This window comes from Gasterosteus aculeatus, chromosome 21 (genome assembly GCF_964276395.1).
Source record: "Gasterosteus aculeatus chromosome 21, fGasAcu3.hap1.1, whole genome shotgun sequence".
Taxonomy (NCBI): Eukaryota; Metazoa; Chordata; class Actinopteri; order Perciformes; family Gasterosteidae; genus Gasterosteus; species Gasterosteus aculeatus.
Genome location: NC_135708.1, coordinates 18,389,104 through 18,406,995, shown reverse-complemented (window position 1 = coordinate 18,406,995; position 17,892 = coordinate 18,389,104). Strand labels below are relative to the sequence as shown.

General features: G+C 46.2%; 1 long non-coding RNA gene across 1 annotated transcript; it reads left to right on the top strand.

The window, feature by feature from the left end:
- Window positions 1-9,223: 9,223 nt before the first annotated feature.
- On the top strand, window positions 9,224-10,978 carry LOC144390020 (uncharacterized). Its single transcript, XR_013454077.1, has 2 exons — window positions 9,224-9,643; window positions 10,357-10,978. It is a non-coding gene; the product is annotated as an uncharacterized LOC144390020 (long non-coding RNA).
- Window positions 10,979-17,892: the final 6,914 nt, after the last annotated feature.

Below are 17,892 nucleotides of genomic sequence, written 5' to 3'. Positions count from 1 at the left end.
CATCTGTCTCAGTTCCAAAGTATTATCACCAGCAGCCGGTCGGTAGAGTGGACACACGGTTCCGGTTTGGCAGGAAATGCTCAGGAAAATTCCCCTTCCAAAAAAGGAACCCATTTACTGTATGGCAGTCTATCTGACCACCATCTGCCAGAGCCGCGAGTGTGTGTGTGTGTGTGTGTGTGTGTGTGTGCATTTCTGTGTAAATGTTTGGTGTCTCCATCTGATGTTTGCTCGGTTAATCAATAGCTGCCATTGCTGTACTCGGATGACATATAGTGCAGGCGTCCATATCTCCTCATCCTAATCAGATTAGCACTGAATAGCGTCTGTGTACACAGCAGCCTCCTGGCCGGGATTTTGGAGCTCTGAGATGCTGCCAGCACCACAGAAGAAGAAGCAGGAAGGAACACTCTCTGAAAAATTGCGAGTCTATTGGCAGCTTTGTCAAAACAACAACAGATTTTGGAGATAAGAAAGCAATTACACTTCCTTTTTACGCATTCAATTCAAGTCTCCAGAATACAGGTGCATTATATCTCGAAAGAATGTAATCTGGACTGAAGAAAAGCACAAATGAGCAGCGGAGATTACATCTGAACTAGACAACAGCTGAATGCAAACATCAGGTTCAATCATGAAAACCATTTCTTGGATGATTTCTATCAGCGAGAGCCAATTCTGCAGCAGGTAGCGGCCTCAGCATGCAGCATTATCTCCAACGGTTAAGAGAAAACACTTCCGCTCCCCTGCATTTGGAATTGTTTCGCATTTTTATTCCTGCCTCCTCATGCGTGTAATCCCATTCTCTCATAATCAGCTGGGGATTTAATTTCGCGAAAAAGGATTCAAAACAAATGGATGCGACTGGCGGTCGCCATTCACCTTTTTCATCCTTCTCATTGAAAATCTGTGTGCGAGGCTTCACCGCTCTCCGTGAATCCCTTTCATTTAAATATTTCCCCAATACCCTTCTTCCGCCTGAGAGTCTCTGCAACCAAGTGTTGATTCTGAGTGAAAACAATACAGAATCAATTAAAGTTCCACTGGCCTCGGCCTCTCCACCCCGCTGTGATTTTAGCTGTTGATTTTTTGCTGGAATCTCTTCAAAAGTGGAAACAGATCCCGTTGTCCTGACGGGTGGGGGGGGGGGCAGGCTTAAAACCGCCCAGCGAGGAAATCAAATGCAAAGCCAGGAGCCACACACAATCGGCGAGTCATTAGGATGCCGGCCATCGCTCGGAGGAGAAGAAAGATCTGTTTTTCTTTTGTCGAAGGCTCTCAGGAAGCCCGTTGACCCTCTGTGTCAGAGATGACTCCTATGTCTCCGGACTCTGCGAGTCAAGCACTCTTCAGGTATGACCGCAGCATGAGGGTTGTTTACATGTATTCAAATATGTAAAACTGCACTTTTTAAAAGATCTTTTCATGTGGAAATGTCTGATTTTCTCATATTCACCTCTGCCTTCTAAATGACAATAAAAGAGGTGCTGAATTACATGGCTGAGGTTCGTTTTCTCAGAGAGTTCATTTATCCACAGATAACTGCCCCGTTCTCATTTCTAATCACACGTCGAGAGCTGGCGATGACTTTCCCACTCTTTCACATTAATTATGGATTCTGTGGTAGTTTTCATTAATTACAGCAATGCCTGCAGTTAATCATAATTATTCTCTTTTGGGTATCTTGGTTATTTTGTGCATTCAAAGGTCGAGGAACTTGTGCATGTCGATAAGAACTGTGCATGTTGATAAGTTGGCTCCAACACCGCGAGCTTGAATAGAAAACTGCCCTTTGGTAATTTAGATGACTATTAATTTGACCTCTGCATTAATGTCTGAATAAGTGTGCGTGTGTGTGTGAGATGTTTCATTAGAGCGTTTGCTAATATGTCCCTGTGGTCTCATTCTTAGCAGAGGGTGTGCTGTCCTACAGCATTTTGCACATATAAAGTGTGTTTCCTCGGGTTTTGTGTTTGATAAATACCACAACTTCTACACTTGACATGCAGGATGCTTTTCCTGAATGTTTCAGTTAAAAAATACTCAAATTAAAATCTCAGTCTGGTTGAAATCGAGATCTCTTCGAGGGAGAACGAGAGAGATCTGAGCATCCATCCACCTCGTTGTTAAAAACACATTTCTAATATCCCCAATGGGTAACGAAGTAATCTATCAGTTTACAGTACAGCACCGGAAAACAGTTGTGCCAGTGGTGACCAAGCTGCCTGGCTCATTATGCAAAGATTTATGCCAATTAAAAAATAAATAGCTGGAATCTCATATTGATGTTTGTCCCTAAATACGATCAATACAACTCAAAACAGCTTTAATTCACTCATCTGCGTGACATCCCAGTCAGTGCTGTACAATCCAATTATTTTCATAATGCCCATAAAAGGGCCTTAAATGCTGTAGTGAACCTACACAATAATCATATCATCATTGGCAATACCTCATAACAAAAGAATGCATGAACTAATTAATTAACAGGGTTGTGTCTGTTAATAACACCGTGAGTTGTGCATCACTTACAAACGTTCTTTTTCTCAACAATTACATAATTGCACTAAAGATTTCACAATCGAGGGATAACTGCAATCGATCCTTCTTGTCTTCAAATGGCCTGAAATGACTATTTGTAATTAATATGATTGTTAAAATGATGATTTAATATGATGAAGAACACATTTATCGTTTGCCCTTCTGAAGAGACTAACACATTTTTTGCCCAGCAGCTCAGCAGACACAGCAGATATTCTCAGAGTGCATTTTTTTTTAAAAAGACAAAATGTTTCACCCCCCTCGGCCTTTCAGTAGGGACAGAAAGTCGGTTAGGACCAATAAACACATCCCTGCTGATGTGAATCAAACTGACCTTGAAAAAAACAAATAATCCAAATACAGGTGTTCACAGCTGGAAATACTGCGTTTGAAGACGATTAAACGGATTTGAACATTTGCATAACGAACAAAAATGGCTCCCGTCAACGGGCGGCAATCACACAATGGCACACTGGCATCTCGCAGCCTATTGTTCTCCTGCACTAATCTGCAGCTCGGTCTACGGCAGCGGATTAATTCCACTTTTCTTCCAATTAGCATATTTGATTATGCAAAGGAATTCTCTTGACTTCGCCGAGCTTCCTGAGAGCTTTTATTAATTTCCCACCGACGAGGAATACGCCGGTCTCAATTAAATGATAAATGCTTAAGTGTTGCACACGAAAATCACAGACCGTCTTGTTTAGATGCAAGTTGTTGTTTTTTTTTCTTCCGTAATGAATGGTTCCGAATTAGTATGAAAGGGCACATCCACCACGGTCGAGGATTTGGCACTCTCTAATGCATGGTGATTGCTGCTTTACATAAATCATGTAGTCCTTCAAACTAGGTTGAGACGAGACAATATTCTCCACTCAATGATTTCCCCAGTAAACAAACTTTTACGCCGGCAGTTGCGGATCTGCAGCTCGGAGGCTTCGTTTGTGTGTCCGTTTAAGTCAGAGCTTTTAAAAAAGAAGTGAGGTCTTGAGGTTTGTTGAGGTTTGAGATGTGTTTTAATGTTGGGTCGGAGGTCATGAGGACCTGAAAAACAACTCCATTAAAGACAGAGTTTTGTTAACTTCACTGCAATGATGTCATCTTCATTACGCAACATGGACTTGGTCTTATTACCAAACGACCTAATTGCGTTTGCTTGTGCGGGTGAGCCGGAGGCTTCGGGGATTTACGCGTCGTGTTGAGCAGCCTGTGGGGAGGGAAATACAGATGCTCGTTCTCTCCCCCCCTCCGACAGCCTCTGGTGGTTTCAACACGTCTTTGTGGTTCCTCGGGGTGGGGAGGGGAGGAGCACAATGGAGAACTGTCTCGCGTCGGGTGAGAGATGTTCTCCGTCGCTTCATTAATCGGCCGCTCGTAATCTCTCATTCGAGGCCGGTGAGTAACAAACGAGAGGACGGCTGCAGGCAGCAGCAGAAGGAAACGGAGGCTGCAGAGATAAGAGCCGGCGGGTGGAGGTGGAGTACGCCGTTGGAGGAGGAAAGCTGGTTATTTGAAATCAACACCCAGGCCAATGCGTCCCGACCGCCAGTGCGTGCGGGTGAAATCATCCCTTCAGGGTGTTAGCCAGAGAAAACACGCTTCGCCACGAGGGACATTTGATCCACGTGGTAGTAATTCCCCATCGGAACGGGCACGATGAGTCGGTTTGCTTTTGGTTGTTCCCTCTCAGTCTCATCACTTGATGACAAGTTTGCCCTCGCCTCCAAATGTGAGGAGTTTCATTTCGCTGTTGCACCTCGTGGGACCTCCGTCTAACATCCGGGGTTACCGCGGTAACAGCAAGTCGAGTATTTCTTGAGTTGGGACTCTTTTAATGTGCAGGGAGTCGCACCTATAAATGGTAATCAAACATCTGGTTTTCTTTTATGATAACAAACAGGGTCATAACTTTTATGGGTAGCTCATCTGACCTTTACCAATCAAGCACAAATTCACGTCTCTCTCTCTCTCTCTGTCCTTCCTTCTTGTGTAACTATGAACCCCGTGCATCGGTTCAGGCAAACGACATGCTCTGAAAATGTCATCACACCGGGTCTCTGACCCGTAAGATTTGTATCAGCGGTTTTGAGGATGGGTTGGGTAGCAACAGAGTACCGTGTTGAAAATAAACCCCCACAGGGGACAAGAGTTTGAAAGGAAACCACTTGAGTTTCTGCACCGTTGTAAAGACCACAGTTTCTATTCGAAAATAGGATTTTCGTCCAAATGTTCCTTGAAATCAGCAGAAGCAAAAGCACGTCGATGTTTGTAAAGGTTTCAACTTATTTGCATGAAAATATTAAGTTCTCTGAATTGTGTAATTCTACAATAACGTGTGGTACAACAGAAAGGGACCAAATACAAAAAAGAAATAACAGTATTAATTAAACTGCAGGGAGTAAATATGAGGGTTTGCAGTACAAGTGCAGAACTAAGTGCATCCACAAAATCTCTCTTGCGTTCTCTTTTCTGGATCGCATCCAGACTGAAGAGAAATTGGGAATTGAGTTATTGTGGCAGTTGTGGGCAGAGGATGACCTTATTTAGGCTTTGTTGAGTAAAAATACATTAAATTACTGTGAATGCAGGCGGGGTTTAAAAGGTGAAAAGTAATGGAGACAAAAATATTGTCTGCTTGCAAAGCAGACGAATAAGTGTTGCCCTTCTGCGTCGGCACGGGAAACAACCTGAGGGGGAACACGTGTACAATTCACAGCACAGTTGATCCATTGCATGTGTGCAGAAAGGAAGAAGTTTCCTCAAGAACTTGATCCGAATGATATCTTGCCGCAGTAATTTCAAACTCCGTGGGCTGAATTAATCACGCGGATGCCGTTGGGTAATTGTAACGAGCTCAGGGCTGTTTAGAAAGGATCCCGTTCGCCACAGGGGAAGAGGAGTACGACTCAAAGAACCTTATTGATTTCTGGGAGCGTGCACTGCGAGAACCACCCAACGTCCGAGGGATCAGACTGCAAGCGGCTCAGCACGGACAAAACTCCACTCCGCATTAACAGTAATGTGCCGAGATTCATAGAAGAGAAGAAGACGCCCACGGCGGAGAACGAGAACAGAGCTTTATGCACGTTTGACTTGACAAAAGTTAAAGTTTGTTACGAACTATGAATCAGGAATCTCACACTGTTGCTGCGTCGAGGTGTGTTAGATCTTCGCCTGAGGCAAGGAGAACATTTCAAGCGGTTTTAGGAGGCTCTTTGGTGTACTGGGGCGGAATTATTTCCTCAATGTTCATGTTTCTACACCGGGAAATACTGGATCACAGGAGCGAACCAACTTTACCGGAGGAGCAGTACCGTTCCTATCCTAACTCCTGTCTCAATGATCGCAAACTGTCTGGGAGGAAACTGGAGATACGTGAAAAACACGTGACCTCAGCAGAGCGAGCGCTAGTCTTTGTTGATGCGAGGCGACGGCCCGACCACTTAGCCAGCGCGCTGCCCGAATGGATCTGGGTCACGCGGCCTCAAGTCGTTCACTTTATCTTTTGTGCGTTCACTTATCGTTCTTCTAATATCTGCATTTGACTGCGACGCATCCTTCCTCTGGTGCACGACAACATGGAGTGACATCGCCTCTTTGCAGCAAGCTATTGGAAATGCGGATATTATAAAATCGTATTAGCTTTATTATGTTTGGCTTCAAACCCTTGACAGAATGGAACATAATCATTTATTTGTACAAACCAGCACAAGCAGCTACAATAAAAAATACTGTGAGAAGTTGAGAGATGGCTTTCACATTGTAGGATGACTTGGACATATATTCTGGAGAGCCTGAGAGAAAATTCAAGCCGGATAATTCTTCATAAGACCGGACTGTGCGAAAAGTTGCAAGGCTGATGTTATAAAGCTGCGGAGTAATAATAAGAAGAGGCAGACGGAACAGACTCCGGGCGGACGGCTTGAGAATAAAAGGAAATTACGCTGAGGGAGAGAAGAAAGAAGATGTGATAAAAAAAAATGAGAGGGCGTAGAAAGAAAGGGGTGCGAATCCCGCCTGATCACAAGAGTTGTTCTCGGATCGGATGCTGAAGTCAGCGCATTTGAAGCGGCAGAAGCCCCCCCGTGGGAACAACCTCCTCCAATGCGAGGGAAGACGTATGAGCAGAGAAAGGGGCCGAGATGTGGAGAGACGGAGAAAGGGGGAGAGGACAGAATGCAGATACTTGAGTCCACTGCGGGAAAAACTGAAGAACAGAAAACAATACTGGCAAAAAACTTCATTTCCAACTTCCACCGAGGCCTAATAGGCCGAGCATGGAACTACGAAGCCAAAATCATAATTTATGTGCAAGCGTGGATCGATAAGTTGACGTTTTTTTTCCTTGAATACCTTTCTAGCATTTTAACATCCAATAATATGATCGTCTTTTTTTATTTTTAATGACAGCTTCCAAGTCAAAGTCTTCCTTCAGGTCATCCAAAGGCCAAACCAGCGTGGGGAGAGAGAGACAATTAAACGAAACTGCTCTTTTATCTTAACCCAACCTGAAGGCCTCCTCTGGGTATCACGGAGATCATTGGAACAGCTGAATAATGTGCGGATCCTGTGGAGAGCTGCAGCCGGTCACAATGTGCTCACACTGCCTGTAGTTGTGCAGCAAGTGACTCGGTTACAGTGGAGCCGCTGGCGTCACCCGTTTAGGTGGTGGCTTGATTGGGATTTATAACCATGCTACAAATTCAAACCAGTTGCCTTATATTTGAAGTAGTTAATTCAGTACCAACAGTTCCACAATCACAAACACGCCTTTCACACTCGGTTTGATCGGTTTGAGGCCCGGTGATTAATTAAGCGTTTAAATACGAACCCTTTGCAGCTTATTAGTCAACCAAATGATGCAGCGATTGGAGCGCAAAAGTGGAGTTGGACACGCTCTAAACTTACTTGCACCATGCACTCAGGCTATGCACTACAAGTGAATATGAATATGGCCACATGCAGGAAACTAAATGATTACGGTAGTTAGTTGAGGCGCTAAGGTTGTTTTTTTGTTTGTTGTTGACAGACTCCCTTATTTCCACATGAGATACAATCAACGCACGCAGAATCAAGATAAGAAGAAAGCTTATTAATAGCACATGTAAATGCCAGCGATATGATCGGGATGAATCCAGATACAGACAGCATTTTAAACACACATTTGATTTAATCAAATAATTACGCAGAAACGTTCATTATGTTCATAATGTTCAATACAGCTGAAGAGGAAAAGGTCAAGCCACGTCCGGCATGACAGCGCCAATAGTCCAGGAACTCTTGTACCTTTGAGAGAAACACACAAAGGCACGACTGCACACTCCAGATCAAGATATTTAGCAGGAAGTCAAGGGGGAAAAAAAATGGAATAGCCGAAGTATTTTAACACTATAAGCCATTATAAGTCAAACTAGTGAACATCGGCCTCCAAGCGTAAATGTCAAGGACAGAGGCAAAGTCAGCGGGATGAGCCCATGTACTGAAAAAGAAGCCATTTGTCACTGTCCTGCATGCCATTACAGGCGCTCAGGTTAGGAGGCGCAGCATGCAGGGAGAAGAACATGCTATCACCTTTTAGAGCCCAGATAATCTCTTTGAAGCCGCCTTGCAGCACCGCTGCAGCCCTCTTTTGCATTTTGGAAGCATCCTCAGGAGGCGGAGAGTGGAAAATACAGTTAGTGACTGATTTGAATCAATGGCTTGTTCGAACGGTTAACATCAGAACGGATTAACGCCTGCAGGAAGTCTTTAGACCGGAAGAATCAGATAAAACGGGCTTTCGCGGCCAGATCCAGTCCTGCAAACGGTTCAATTTTAGAACCTCACAAAAAAAGGGAATGTTCTGTCTCCTGCAGTTGGATCCGCTGTGGCCGAAGGAAGGAATGTTCCTTTGCTGGTTCTCTATATTTAGTCCATCCTAATCAATACCCCGATGATAGAGGCATCTCTGCGGTGCAGGCGTTGGTCCGGCTGGTGAACTTTCTCTGATGTAGCGCTTTCGGCGTGAGTGGGCAATTTTGCTGACTCTTTTATTTCGGGGTCGATAATAAAATTGGATTTTAAGTAAACAGTGATGAATCAGCTTAAGCGGTCCGTATTAATGAACCCCGCTCCGTATCCTAATCGTCGGTGACAAGTGTACTTAAGAGGCTCCTTCAGGGCCCCTTTGACAGAAGTGCCGTGTGCACCCGAGATGAGACCCTCCCCCCCCCCCCCCCCCCCCGGTTGATCAAACAGCCAACCTGACCTTCCCAGCTTCTGTTTGCCATTTTGGACTATATTTCGGCAGTAATCCACTCATCTGACAGTATCTTCAAGCCTTTTTATAATAATCTTTAATAAGGACGACCTTTGATGCCACAGACAGCTTCGCTGGGGCGTCTGATTCCCCCCCCCCCCCCCCCCAGCGTGTCGACAGGCTAGTAATCCTCCGCCCTTATCTCCTCTCCCTCTGATATCGAGGCTTAGTTTTCTTCTGGCTGTGGCAGCTGCTGGTAATGAACTTGGCACTTTTCCTCCAGCGCGTTGACAGTTGGAGTTGGGAATGATTGTCAAACCATTAAAAAGGAAATGTCTGTATACAATGACCACGTCAGTCAGCGGGTGGCACCACTTGTATTAACCCTCTCCCCCCCCCCCCAAAAAAGAGGGCAACCACAGCCGCAGCCATGTCATTTCACCCGGATGGAAATTGCATTCACAAGAGCAACGACCGTGGCTGATAAAAACTTGCATAGGAGTAGCACGTCGCTGGATTTTCTGTTAGGGCAGTTTGTGTCAGTCTGCGCTACGCCGCTGACCAGAGGCGTCCACCTAAGCCGAGCTGATAGATGGCGGAGCCTGCAGGCGTCCGGGACCGCCCAAGCATCAGCGCACAGCTCACTCCGGTGTCGCGCCCGCAGCCCCGGGACCCGCCAAGGAGGAGGAGGAGGAGAGCAATTGGAGCAACGCTAGTATATTCTCAGAGATTATAACGCCATTACAAGGTGGTACCACTGGGAACAGTGCTTGGAAAACACTCATCCAGAAGGTGCACTTGAAACGAAAATATATGCAGCTGAAGTGAGACGGCGGTGCCGGTTGCTGCGGGGAAGACAGAGAGGTACCGTATTAATATTCACATCATGGCCGTCACATCCAGTCGTAGCTGTGCGGCGCTCATCACGCAGCCAGCGGAACACCCCGGTGTCCCCAGCCACGGTCTTACGGGCGGGCGTCAGTCCTGGCGCACCCACCACCGTCGTTAACTGGAGGGAATTGCAGATTCTGTGCATTTTAAATGAAGACAGGATTGACATGTAGCTGCAGCTGGGGGGGGGTAAGATGACGCCAACATGGGGTCGGGTGGAGGGTTGAGGCGGTTGGGCGTTGTTTTTAAAACTCTTGGCACGGCATTTCAAGGCCGGCCCCGGTAATCAGCCCCCACAGCTGTTTGGGCCGGAGAAGACACCGAGGGCCGCTGGCAACCAGCCGGGCGCCATATGTGTGGGATATTAGCGCTCATTGCTTTCATTACTCCACCAATCGGCACTGTGTCTGCGTGGAAGACGTGCTCGCGAGAAACGTATACCGACCGAGCATCACAGATGGAGGAGTTGGACTTAAATTGAGCTGTTTACGTCGATTTTAACAGGTCCTGCGCGGCGGTATAACATTAAGCGACTAAAAATAATAGAACTGGAACAATCCCCCCAAATAATGGGGGCGCCTGGCTGGCTGTCTAGTGGTTCAAGAATCATTGCACGGTGTCTATTCCTTTGCTCGCTTCCTGCCAATTGAAGCAATGCCAACCTGTAATTCTCTTCTCTCCTCCAGATCCCCACACTGACATCAAGTGAAACAAGTCCATCCTTCCTGCCTCCGGAGGCAGGCTGCCAAATAGTTCCATTAGCATGCCTCTGGAGGAACCCGGCCAGGCAATAACGTTGCTCATCCTCAGACGGCGAAGTGCCACTGCAGCAAGGCGCCACGGAGACTCACTTTAGCGGTGCGATTCCGTTGCGACAGGTTTCGAACAAATGACGCACGGCTGCATGCGGACGATGCTATTGTAAAAGTTCCACTTTTGATACGACCTCTCTGAGGAACAAAGAAGAACCTTTCCAGCTTTCGGGATTGCTGGGATAGTAGACTTTAGTGTGGCGACACAGTGATTTGGTCCCAAAATGAATGGACAGCGACATTAAAGAAGATTGAGGTCGGATAAATGTGTGTGTGCTGAGGGACTGAAATCTCTTCCCCTGCATTCAACCATATTGGAGAAATAATAGTGGACAGACCCAACACACACACCCGTGATACTATGAAACATGTACTACAGCCGTGGCTAGTGTGGAACTGTATGAATTATAGTCTAAGCATTCATTCATGTCTGACAATGTCAATATCGCATTTTCTTTTTAGTATTCAGTGAGTCTTTTAATAAATCTGTTATATTCATTCGTGTTGAAGTGATGAGACCAGACAGCGGTGATAATGTCAACCAGAAAGGTGACAAACCTGAGCAGCTAAAAAACAGTATTTAGTGCTTCACCACATCGCATTCAGATCTGCATAACTGAGATATAATTACAAATTTCAACTTCAAGTTAATGTCACAAAAATGTCACATCTCTCTCCACCTGCTCCTGCTTTTCATAAAAGCCCACTGAATCGGCTCAGAGACTCTGCGCTTACGCGTCGCTTCTTTAATTTGAAGGAATTCTGGTTAACTTTCCCAATTATTATCACGACGTCGGTGTGCGGCGCCGAGCTGTGGCATGTTCCAACCGCCGAACTCAAAAAGCCATTCAAGCTCTCAACAAGCGGCACTAACACCCACGCTGCATGTGGATTTCTTGATGAGGTCATTTGTGAGCATTAATGAGGAGTCCAAAGGATTGAACAACCCTGAAAGGAGTCTGTGACTCGATCGCCGGCACTCGCAGCAGGCTGCAGTCCGACGGCGCTGAAGCGATTGTCACGGCATTTCCAACGTAATACTATGCACAATGCTCTTATCTCACAGTGAAGCAAGCGAAGTAAAAGGTTTTGCTTGATTCTTCTTTGCTCTCAAACAGAAAAACAAAGCAGTTTAGCTCCATCATTCGCTCACATACACATCAAATGTCCTTTAACATTTTTTAAACGAACCCCTGTTGGTCAGTGGCCATCAAGGCCGGTGCCAAAAAAATGAATCCATAAATCGATAAGATCGACGAAATATTTAGAAACGTTGTTTTTTAAGCCTGAATAATGGACTAATGAGTAAATTATTTAATGGGTGTTGGGAGTATCACATATTCAAACCAGTAAGCAAACTGGAATGAAAAAGATGGATGGACCGACATCGAAAACCCGGATTTGCTTTGGCAGTTAAGTCCGATTTGGTCTCTTCCCCGAGGCGAGCCTCGGAGCAGAAAGAATAACACATTAGCTCATCTCCACACCTGCATGGACGGCTGTGTCTGCTGGCCGATGCCTTGGAGCCGTCTTTGCATTCATTTAAATAGAAAAGTACTTTTTCAGTGACCAGAAAGCATCGCGGCAATCGAAGGCAGGTGCGAAGGCGGAGGGAGAGACTTTCGCAGCCTGCTGGATAAATAGAGACTTTTGCACAGAATCTCTTTGGATTTGCAGAGAGATGTCTGACTTTTCTTTCACAAAGCAGCACTGACGTGTCCCTATCGGCCTGTTAAATAACAGGAAAGAGGTGGCTATTAGCAGCCGGGGGAGACTCAGACGGATGCACCTCTCTTCGGTCGCCGACACCTTATTTAAATGTCAAAGCGGCACACCTGTGAACATTAGTTTTACACTATTTCTTTGCTATGCTCCAACAGCGTGTCACTGGGCATTCACAGTGTGAGACAAAGGAGTCCGTGTCACACCACAGACGTTTGCAATGCGACCGCGTTGCTTTGGAGGGAGGTTGAATGATGCAACTAAGGCCATTTAAAAATATTCTGTCCTATTTGACGAAGTAATAGAATCGTTATGGGTCAAAAAGTTGCAAAATGATTAGTTCAATAAGTCTCTGCGGTTTAAGCATAACTAGTGACTATTGACTACTTCTAATAGTTTTTGGCAGTGAAAAGTTCACAGATTCCAAAACAATGTAGCAAACAATGTTGTGGGAAAGTAAATGGCGTAAATGTTTTTTTCTGGGCTGAAAAGTAAGAAATGACCCATTCGTTAAAACGGTTTATTCCTGAGTGAAGCCGTCATTTTCGGCGCTGCAATCCACTTTCTCTGCAACAAACCACGACAAACAGGAACCTCATACGGTCGAGTTCTGTGCCACAACGTCTGCACTGCATCAAAACAAGTCAAGGTAAAGGGCATCAAAGGAAATTATTGGAAAAACATTTCATACAATGTGAAAAAGATTTACCTGGGCCAGCAGGGGGAGAATGAGAGTCGTCTTCTATCAGGTGAAGATGAAGTGACTTTAAATCCATCCCTGTTTTTCACCCAATCTGCTCCCTGCGGAGGGTTACATAAGCGCATGGATCCACTCGTCCTGCACTTCCCTTCAGCCCACGTCACAAAAGTTGAGACTGAATTACCACTCTGCTTGTGAATAATGCAGGCAGCATTGCAGTAACATGGGGGAGGGGTGGTGGGGGGGGGGTTCTGCTGAGAACAGCAGGTGCCTTTCATCAGCGTGACACAAGAAACAAGTGAGACACAGCGGGGTGTTTGCTCAGCACAAAGATAAATAAAGCTCATAAGTATGCATGCACGCATGTGCAGAGTGTGTGAATGCATGCGTGTGTGTGTGTGTGCGCGTGTGTGTGTGTGTGTGTGTGTGTGTGTATGTGTGTGTGTGTGTGTGTGTTTGGGAGCGAAAGAGAATCACGTCCTTGGGGAAATTACCTCCACAATGCGGTATTGAGTGCACTTCACTGATGGACGCAGAGGCGTTTCTGAGCGTCCCGCGCAGCAGCGGAATTGAAGGGTGAATTGTTTTGGTGATGTATAAATGAGAAATAAGTAATGTCAGTGAAGTAAAGAAACGTGTAAACCAAGACGCTCGTGTTTTCACTCCAACGAACAAGCAGAAGCTTCCCCACTGACAAGCTCCCTGTGCATCTATTCCACTTTTTGACAATCAGAGGTGGGAGATGTGTTCAGCTCTTGGACTCAAAGGGCGATTTTTTTGAGTAAAAGTAAATAACGGGGACACATATATTTTTAATTGGGCCGGTATTAAGGGTGAACGCTGCAGTCGGCAGCTCCTAAGTAGACTGGAAGCTAATCGTATCGGACAAATGTCAGTCTACATCCACTAACAGTGTTATTTTCCACCGACAGGTGCAGATTGTCACGTGTCACTTTCAGAGTGCTGCTAACTACAGATGGAAAATAAATGTCGGCTGGATTTTGAAAAGCTGTCGTTCTCTTGCTAGTTTCTCAAGATGATTTCGGGAGAACATTTCATAGCACTTGATTGTAATTATCAGTGACGTTTAATGTTGCAGTAGGCTAAGATGGAGCATATTTGAATGACTTTATAACCTGGTGGTGGTAGGTAGCTCAACTTGTGGGCATGCACAGTTCATCTGTGTATTCTCTTGCTGGCTGCACGGCCCGATCACATCTTGCATTAATGAACCGAGCTGTCGAGGGGGCACAAAAGTAAAAAGCACGAAGCTGAAGAGCGTGGGCATTCCCCTTTAAGGATCCAGTTTAACATTTAATCACCCCTGAAATTCCCTTTGATATGTGTTAGCAAGGGGAGAAGGAGCGAGGAGATGAGACAACGCGGCCTTTCAACAGCCCGAGCTCTGTGATGATGATGATGATGATGATGATGATGCCCGCTGCAGAAAGCTCTTCTCTCTAATTACCTAAACTTCAACTGCGTCTTCCTTTGAAGGCGGCTGCCTCGCAGGCGCGGTGGCGCTGTGGCCGTGGGCTGGATCACTCCAACATTCATGTGCACAAGGAACGTCGGGTGAAGAAGCCGCAGGAGATGTCTGCCATGATTTGTCGTTTCTATGGTAATCCAGAGCTTTTTGAGATTTTGGGAAGTACTTCGGGTGGAGCTCTCGGGGAGGCGGATGTGAGAAGGGTCGTTCCATCCTTCAGGCGGTGCGACTTCTAATTTAGATGTTTTGATCTGGCGTTTGTCCTTCCTCGAATCCATATTTATCAATCAATTCCTCCGGCGTTGCTCCCCGTGTCCCTGCTATAATCTGCACATCGTCTGAAAGTACGAGTGTGAACTGTTTAGAGGGTCTTTGACGAAGATTCAGTCCCTCTCATCTTAATCAGTGTGCCTCAAAAAAGCTCTAAAGCGCTCGGAGGACAAAAATGTTAATGTGAAACTTTCACTTCACATGAAATAAATAAATATATGACACGAATAATGAAATTGCTCTCTCTGGTGAATGTAACAATAATCAAATCAAGCATTAGAGATAATCATTTTAGGTAAATAATAGTTTAATAATACGACAAAGTAACACATTCGTTATTAAAACCAGTGAAAGAGATATGCAGTACAACTCTCTTTTTGAACATCTTATAAGCCAATATTTGTCCCCTCGGTGACAAGGAGGCTGTTGAGTTAAGCCCCGCCTCCATTGTCTCCTCCGTATCAGGTCCCTGAGGAGTTCACGTTATGTCTATATTCATCTTCAGCAGCTCAAATCAATGACTTCCCTCATATTAGCTCCTCCGCCTGTTACCATGGTAACCTAAAGGCCAGTGAATATTGCAGGGGGGTGGTGATGGATGCTGAAAGCTAAGGGGGGGACACGGCTTTGACACATGGAGGGGGGGGGGCGTATCAGGTAGGGGAGACAGAGGTTGGTGCTGCTCGTACAGCACACGTGCCGCCATCTCCACGGTGTCACATCAGGGAACGGGGAGGCGAGAGAATCGTGCAGAAAGCCTCCGACGTTCCCCCGCGGACCGCCGAGGACCCACCTCTCTCTGCCGCAGACGCTGGAACCACCTTTGTTGTTGTGTCCCGCTTTCTGAGGGTCCAACTTTGAGGCCTTTGACAAGGAAGCGCGGCCGTGAACACGGTTTATTTCCCCCCTTTGAGCGCGTTTCTCAAAGAGCTCAGAGAGCGAGTCAAACCGCACGATGCGACAGGCGTGACCAACAGGAAACAGCTCATTCACCCTCAGCTAACATGCAGCCCAGAGAGAGAGGGAGGACGGGTAATAACTCAAGGTCACTTTAGTTTGTCGTTGGGGTTTTTTGGCTTTGAGTGAGGATTACAAAAAAAAGTGCAAGGTTAGGGGAAAATATAACGTCTAATAATGCGATCCAATGAAATGCACCTCAGTTAACTTGAACTCTGGTTTTGTTCATGCAGCTTTGAGGCCAATGTGATCGGAAAAACCAAAGAACACACAAGTTACAATAACGTAAGATGCTGTAGGTGAGGAGAAGCGCTTCGAAGGATCCGGGGGTCAAAGGAAGTTGAAGTCTCTCGTTTAAAAGAGAAGTGCTGGAATCCACAGGGGGGCTGTTTGAGAGTCTGGGGGCGAATGAGAAGAGGCAGCGGCACTGGAAGCTGCAGCGAGGCGGATTGAGAGTTCAGGACATGAACTGCGAGGAGATCTTTCTTGAAGACGCTGTGGGAAGTGATTCAGAAGCAATTAGAAGCACCCGGGGGGTCAACGCTGCAGCGTGAAGACTGACAATCGAAAGGTCGGTAAGGATGTAGGTTTAAGGTGTGAGATGTGCGGATCTCCTCACAGCTCGTGTGTGTGTGTGTGTGGGTTTACTGATTTGGAAGTAAACATCCTGGTGAATTATTCATTTGTCTCTGTGAAGAAGGCCCGAGGGCCTGTTATGGCCAATCGCTCCCATAGAGGCAAAACATTTTAAATTAAAAATCAACTAATGACCAACCTTTACATAAAGGTTTAGTGTTTTGTTAGAATGAATTTATTTCTAGGCTCTCTAAGCTCCACAGCACTTGTTTTTTTTAAACAAATATCGCCTTGAAGCTCATTTTCTTTGCAATTGCATCAGATGTGCCTCAGGAAGATGAAGCAAGACTGAAGTCCAGAAACACAAAGAGGAAGTAGAACTTTCCAACCCTTTTTTTCTGCACCGCAACAATAACACCGTTCACGTTGTCAGTGAACAATTCTTCCCATGAAACATCAGACCGTTGCTTTACCTGTGTTATTAATTCCCAGATTCAAGGGGCCCCAAACGGCATAAACATGCGTTTCTTGGTGGCGCGAGCTGCAAGGTGTTGCTTTTTCCTCATCAAATCGAAGCCGTGCGAAGGACCTTGAGCGTGCAGCCACGAATGAGCACACCAAATGTCTGTCAGTTTGGTGATACACACACACACTGACTCACACGGCGACACACACACACACACGCGCGATCTCATTATCCAGCAACCGGCACGGAAGATGTCTGCATTTACACGGCGACCGTTTGTTAACAAGTAGCACCAGAAGTAATTCCACCGTTTCTTCTCAGCGACGCGTTGTAATTGTCACACTGCTCTTCCTCGCCGGGGACATCCTCCGACGAGGTTTCACGGGAGGAGACGCTGCCTGATGGCGAAGCTTCGGATTCAAGAGGGAGAAATATGTAGATTTGGTCCAGATCAAGGAAGAATGGAGCAGACTTCCAGAGATGAAACAAGGACCCGGGACCAGTTCGTTAATCCTGTTAATTGTGTGCAGCGTGTGTCAGGAAAAGGCTAAAATAATATTATAATATCAACATTCAAGCAGGAGAACCAGCTTAGATGCTGCGCAAGTTACTCTGGTTACCTAGGTTACTGCCTGCTGCTGATTGGATGCCCCCAGAAGATGGACGTTCCATCTTCAGATTACATTTTATAATCTTCATTCAGCAAAATTATCACTTTCTCCGGACCAGTCAGAAGATCACTGGCCGGCCCGTGACCGTCGGGTTTGAGCGGAGAGTTAGAGAAGAAGGAGACTGGTGGTACGAGAGGGCAAAATGAGGTTCACCCACCCGGCAGCTCGACTCACTCACAAGTGCGCGAGGAGCTCTTGAGCTTTCGAGTGGAAACGCTGCTCTCCTACATTATGTAAGGATTCCCCCCCCGAGGCGTCTCGGCTGACTGAGAGAAAAAGCCCCCCGGGGCGGATCCAGGACACGGTGTCTCGAAAAACACTTCAGGAATGTCAACAAAATGACCAGATTCCCCTTTTGCTCCCTTATCCTGCCCCCGGTACGCTGCCACGGGAAATGGACAAATACAGATTGCATGCTCCATGTTACTCCTACTGAGGCTGCAATTTACCCCCAAAGGCGTTACGGTTCGAACATTCATCAGGTTTCAGTGGCGTAGAACAATCGGCCCACTGACGGTAGAGATTTCACGCCGCGAAGCGAAAGCCTTTCATCTTAAGG